Source organism: Lissotriton helveticus, chromosome 3_1 (genome assembly GCF_964261635.1).
Source record: "Lissotriton helveticus chromosome 3_1, aLisHel1.1, whole genome shotgun sequence".
NCBI lineage: Eukaryota > Metazoa > Chordata > Amphibia > Caudata > Salamandridae > Lissotriton > Lissotriton helveticus.
In genome coordinates this window covers 261,563,910-261,569,909 of record NC_136061.1, presented here as the reverse complement: position 1 = coordinate 261,569,909, position 6,000 = coordinate 261,563,910, and positions in this window count along the sequence as shown.

The following is a 6,000-nucleotide window of genomic DNA, read 5'->3' as shown; positions in this document are numbered from 1 at the left end:
TGGGAGCCTACCAGTGATGGCTCACTGTAAAAGACACTGGAAAGAAGAGAACAATGAGAGCCTACCAGTGATGGCTCACTGTAAAAGACACTGGAAAGAAGAGTCTTTGAACATTAACGCTCCCTGACCATCACTTATATTAGGTTGAATTTCTCTCCCAATCACCTCGTATTGATTATGCCCCAATTGGAAAAGAAAAAGATTTTCCTTTGAAACCCTACATCGATCGCATTCACTGTGTCATATTATGAATAAGTAACATAGAAATATGGAAGAAGGAGTAAACTGTGCATCACAATACTTGTAGAATACCAGTTGTCCTCATGAACATGCTTATTAGTTTGGATCCTCATGGAGTCTAGACCTCAAATAATGCACTTAATGGTCCTTATCCTACCAGAACAATTTGTATGATAACATTTTTGTATTAGAACAAATTTACTGCATCATCTAAGAATTATGCTCATCGCCAGGTCTAAACGTATGGTACGACAAACGTCATTTTGTATGCGCTGTCTCCCTGCTTGTAACATTGACTGCATAGGTTATTTGACGATACTGTTTGTACTGATAGCAGAATTTTTTTCATCTGCCCATAAAACATATAGGCCACCAAAGGCCGCAATGAACAGCCCAACTGCATACTTAGTTTTTTTTTTTTTTTTAAACGTAGTTTATTGGTTTTATTCACAAGGCATACATTAAACATTATAGTACTTCTTCTATTTCAGTCCCCATATGTCATATCGTGAACTACCTTAATTCTTACCATCCATGTTCCATTGCAATCTAAATTCCAAAAAACAATTCCCCCTTTTTCCCCCCTAGCGCTCCCTCCCCCTTCTCCACCTCCCCTAACCTCGTCACTGGTGTGTGCAGTTAATGAAATCGCACAGTGTATGCGTACAGGAGTGATTGTGTGTTATCGTACCTGATGCACCCGTCGTGTTCCAGGGTCGTGTCGCAAGTGTTCGCCTACTCTGCGCTGTCATCCGGTGTCCCGTAGTCCCGCAGTGCTTGTACTAGTGCCTCCCAGGCCGTCGCCGCTTCCAGCCCTCTCTCATTGTTTTGCCTACGTGCCTGCTGGTATCGCAGTGTGCTCTCACTACTGGCCCACTTCAGGAGTTTGTTCGACCACCTGTTGCTGTTGGGGCCCGCCGCTGCATACTTAGCTTTTGTGTATAATAATGTCAACTTGTACATCATCACAACAGATATGAACAGAAATGAACTAACTTACTATAAAAACTGGGGACTGTGGAAATCGATAAACCTTAAGTATACATAAGCGGCGTTCATTTATGTTCGCCACAGCCACTGTTGAGAGCAAAGTGAAGATCGTCAAACATTGCCAGCGCCATCTTGCTTAGCAAAGGCCTCTGTGTGCGCGTAAGCAGCAACCATTTTAGATATCGCAGCCATTTCATTCTTTGCTAGTCACCTATGATTTACTCTGACCTCGCAATCATCCCCAGCACCCTGACTAAGCATGACCAAACATACTGGGGTTGTAAAACCTTGTCCTCGTGACAAAGCCCCGGAGCCACTTCCCGCCCTAAACCCATTTGTCCTTTCATCCTCCGCACATGAGCAAGGCCTCCTGATACCCTCCCTGACCGCACCTGGCTGCTCAATCCGGTCTCAGGCACTAACCGACCCCTGCAGACATAGTTTATTGCCCCCACAGGGCAGGACTTGTAGCACTAACAAAGAAGTCTGATTTTAGATCCTGTCGGAATGTCCAGCTGCAAGATAGCAATCATCTGTTAGATTTTGTAGGGGGGGTGACGACAGCTGCTGGGTCTGTGTGGGAACCTGCTGGAGGCAGGAATTCCAAGGATGTTTGACCACCAATAAACTGACTGAAATGTGTATAAAAGACTGAGCAGCGGATAAGTTGTTAGAACACCTCCCAAAGACATTCTGTGTGTCCAAGTTGATCTGTTCTCCTCTGGAGTAATAAACCTGTTCTTGCCTTCCAGTTTACCAGCGCCTGCCTCTTTATTTTGGTAACTATTATTGAAGGGAATTAGAGGCGTCTTGAGCCGGGCAGCCTTGTTATTCGTTAGAGATTGGCTGCTTTTCTACACATCTTTTAGTGAAGGTGATTTTTACATTCTGTGTTTGAAAATAACACTTTCTGGTTTTTGGATGACAGAAGGCTGGGGAGCAGGAGTGGCTCCAGATAGTCTAGGTGGGTCAGGAAAGGGCTGAATAGACCTGGGCTGCAATTGGGGAAGGGGGAGATTTCCTTGCACCTCAAAGGGCCTGGTCTGCCTCTGACCATACCGTCTCCACCTCCTGCCAGGAAATCACACCAGAGAAGGCAGAACTGGTTCTGGCTGGGCACAGACACTCTCTGCCTAAGAGATCAAAGGATTTTGGGATATAAATAATGGGGCCCAGACACCTGAACTTTAGAACTCTTTTGGACCACGAAGACTGCCAAAAAGAAGAGCTGGAGAAGCTGTGAGGAGGAACTACCACATTGCTGTTTGCTTTGCTGTGTTGGCCTGAAGTGGCTGCTTCTGTCTTGGGCAGTGAAAGGACTGGACTGAACTTTCTGCAATCTACTTTTGTGAGTTTTTCCAAGGGTTTGAGGTAGAGCTTGCCCCCTGTTCAAGAAGTCTGAAGAACAACAAAGACTTCAAGCTCTGCTGCCCTCAGCACTGGGGACTGTGTGTTTTGTGCTGCAACAAAAGAAAAAGCAACCCGACGCCGCCTACGATTGCGCTGCCGACTCCGTGTCATGAAGGCACCGTCGCAACGCGACCCTGGTCTCACGGACAATGCCTGCTGACGCTGCCACCGAGCCACTGCTCACACCGTGACCTGTGAGCCCTGCACTCGGCACCACCTCGCTTCACCACGACGCCTTAGTATGCCCGTCGACGCCGCTCCATGCCGAAGTCTACGCCGCTGCTAGCTCCGTGGTTCGAGGGCACCGCTCGTAAAGTTACACAATGCACTACTCTAAACCCAGACCGCAGTCTTCGCCTACCAACTCCGGTGCCACCTACTCCAGTTCATCAGCCGACGACAGCGCTTCAGCAATGACAACGACGCTGCTTGCACCGCGACCTCCCCTCCCAGTACCGCGACGAGCACCGCATTCCCTTCGCACCCCCACCCAGGTCTCACAAACGACGCCATCTGAAGCCGCCACCCTGCCGCTGCTCACACCGGGTCCTGAGGGCATGGTATGCCGCAATGCTGCACTTCGTCCCGCAGCACCTGACGCCTGCTAACGCCAGTGCTCCTGACTTCAACAGAGAGGAGTTCGATCTGCAACGCATGTGATAATGAGAGGTCGCCGACGCCCTTTATTTCTAAAAGGTACTGTTTATGGGTCTTCCCGACACTGTAGCTAGCCCGCGACGTCACGGTCAGCCAGAACTGTTTGGATTTGTTTGCTCACGATGCCGTGATAGCCCCGGACGGAGCAATCGACATCAAGGAACTGTTTTTCAAGCATATTTTGATAACTGAAGATTTTTAAGTACTGTATTTTTATTGTTTTTGGTCTTGTCTGAAGTATATAAAAATATTGGATCTTTTTCTAAACTGGTGTGGTGTCCTTTTGTAGTGCTTACACTGTATTACTGTTGGTTATGTAAAATGATTTACACACCGCCTCTACGATAAGCCTGACTGCTCGTGTCAAGCTACTATGGGGGTGAGCAGGGGTTATTTTAGGGGTGTAACTCCCTTATCCTGACTAGAGTGGTGGTTTCTGCCTGGCTTTGGCCCATGCCCTAGCCTACCAAACATCCCATTTCTAACATCACCACTGATCTAAAGGCACTGAACTGGCCCCCTTATGAGACAAGAACGAACACATGTTAAAATTGGCTGCATGACACACAAAGCCTTGCACTTTGACACTCTAAGGTATCTAGCCGATAAACTGGAGCTATCAGGCGGTGGCAGAATGTCTAGAAGCACCAGCACCTGGCTATTGAAACTGCAAAATTTCGGCAAAAGAAAACATACAACCGTACTTTCTCACGACTAGAATCTGGAATGCTGTGCCTCCGGAAATCAGAATGAACCACTCAAGCACTTCCTTCAAAAAAGAAGTCAAACTGCTTCTAATGAACAAATCCCTGCCAGATCCCAACACTTGACTTAGCTAACCAAACAGGACTTACACCGGATTTTAAGGACCTATGGCTAACACACTCTTGGGTACCCCCAGACCCACTACTAATGTTTGACATCACGTATGCTTTCCCTACTATCTACTCTTATTTTTGTACCTAGTGTATCAAGCTATCTATTTGATGTAGCATTTGTAAAGTGCTCTGATACCCTACCAAGGTCTAGTTTGCACTATATAGAACTTTTTAAATAAAAATTTGCAAGCACTAGGTCTTGCATTACTGTAAGTATGAGCTATTGGTGTTGCATTAATATTTGCAGCGCCAATACCTCAAACTATCAATGCGACACCTATTGCATTGCAAATGCTTGTTTAATACTGCTTTCAGTTGGGTGAAGTTGTCTTCGAGGGACGGGCGTGTACCAGATTATCATCACCGACGTGGAGAACCCACAGGAGTCATGTCAGTATGCCTGGTGTGATGTCTTGGAATACTTGAGCAGCACTTGATATGCCAAAGTTGAGGTGTTTGTACTGCATAGCCCTAGGTGGGCCTAGAGTGTGGTGACATGGTACGATTCTGGGGCCAAGAGGATCTGGTAGTACCCTGATCTGAGGTCCATTTTTGAGAACCAGCACAATCCTGTGACCTCACTCATGTTGTCCCCCACCGTGGTAGTCATAAGTCTCTCCTGCTTGATAGTTCAATTTGGGGTGTGCATGCACAGCTGCACCTTAGCTGGCTCTTTTGGCTTGCAGGGTACTATGATAGGGGACACCCATGTGCTGGGATCATTGACTCTTTCAATGATGTCTGCTACTTCTAGCTTTTGTAGCTATTCCTCCACCTTCGGCCTCAAGTGGAATGCCACTCGACGATGTTGCAAGGCCACCTGATGGATAGATTGTTTGAGGTGTAGGTATTACATCTTTTCCTTCCAGTAGTGTTTCTAGGCCTGTAATGTGTGCACCTAGCAGGAACTGTATCAGTTTAAGTTTGTCTGCAGGCTTGCAGCTTAGAAGTATACCTCTCCTCCCTTCATGAAGTACACCTTATGTTGGGTGGAGTTCTCTTGGTGTTTTATATCTGTGGTGAACAACCCAGCCAGGGAAAGGTGAGTGGTGTTTCTAAAGGCATACACCTTGGCTTCTGTTGAGTGGAGCTTGGGCTTTGTGGTCAAAGTCTTGAATAACTCCTGCGCCATAATGTTGATGGATGCCCCGGTGTCAATGAGTGCTTTTGTGAGCTGCCCTCCAACATGTTTTCAGCACTGTGAGGTAGTTTAAGCCTGGCTGCAGAACTGTTCGACCACCTAGACCATGTGGATTGTACCGTCCAAGTCATTGTCGTCTATGTCATGGTTTTCTGCAGGCTCTGCCTGGAATCCCACTGTGTTATCTGCTACCCTCTGGAAGTTTCTTGACAAAGGCACTGAGTGGCAAACTTCTGCGTAGGCTTTAGTTTTCCTCAGGCTGTGCACTTCTTACCAATGGCTCGGCATTCTCCTGTGTGTGGAAAATACCTGCCGCACCATTGGCAAGTCTTAGTGGTCAGTTGTGGCCTGTTCTCATAAATAAACAAACAAATAAATTAAATAAATAAATCTGGTATTTGTAAAGCGTGAACTAATCACTCTAAGGGTCTTGAGGCGCGGTTGGCGATGTATTGGAATCTAGTACAGACATTTGGCAGAGAAGTGCTTGTTTTCAACACCATGCAACATCCATAAAAACTGTTTTTTTTACTCAAAACAGTGAGAAATTGCAGGGGATCACAAAGATGATCAGCACTATTATTAATGAGATGCTGCTGTATAATGATAATTAAATCATACGTCACTATCTCTCAATATTAGATGGAAACGCATTTAGAATATGGACAAGTGTGTCTGTACACT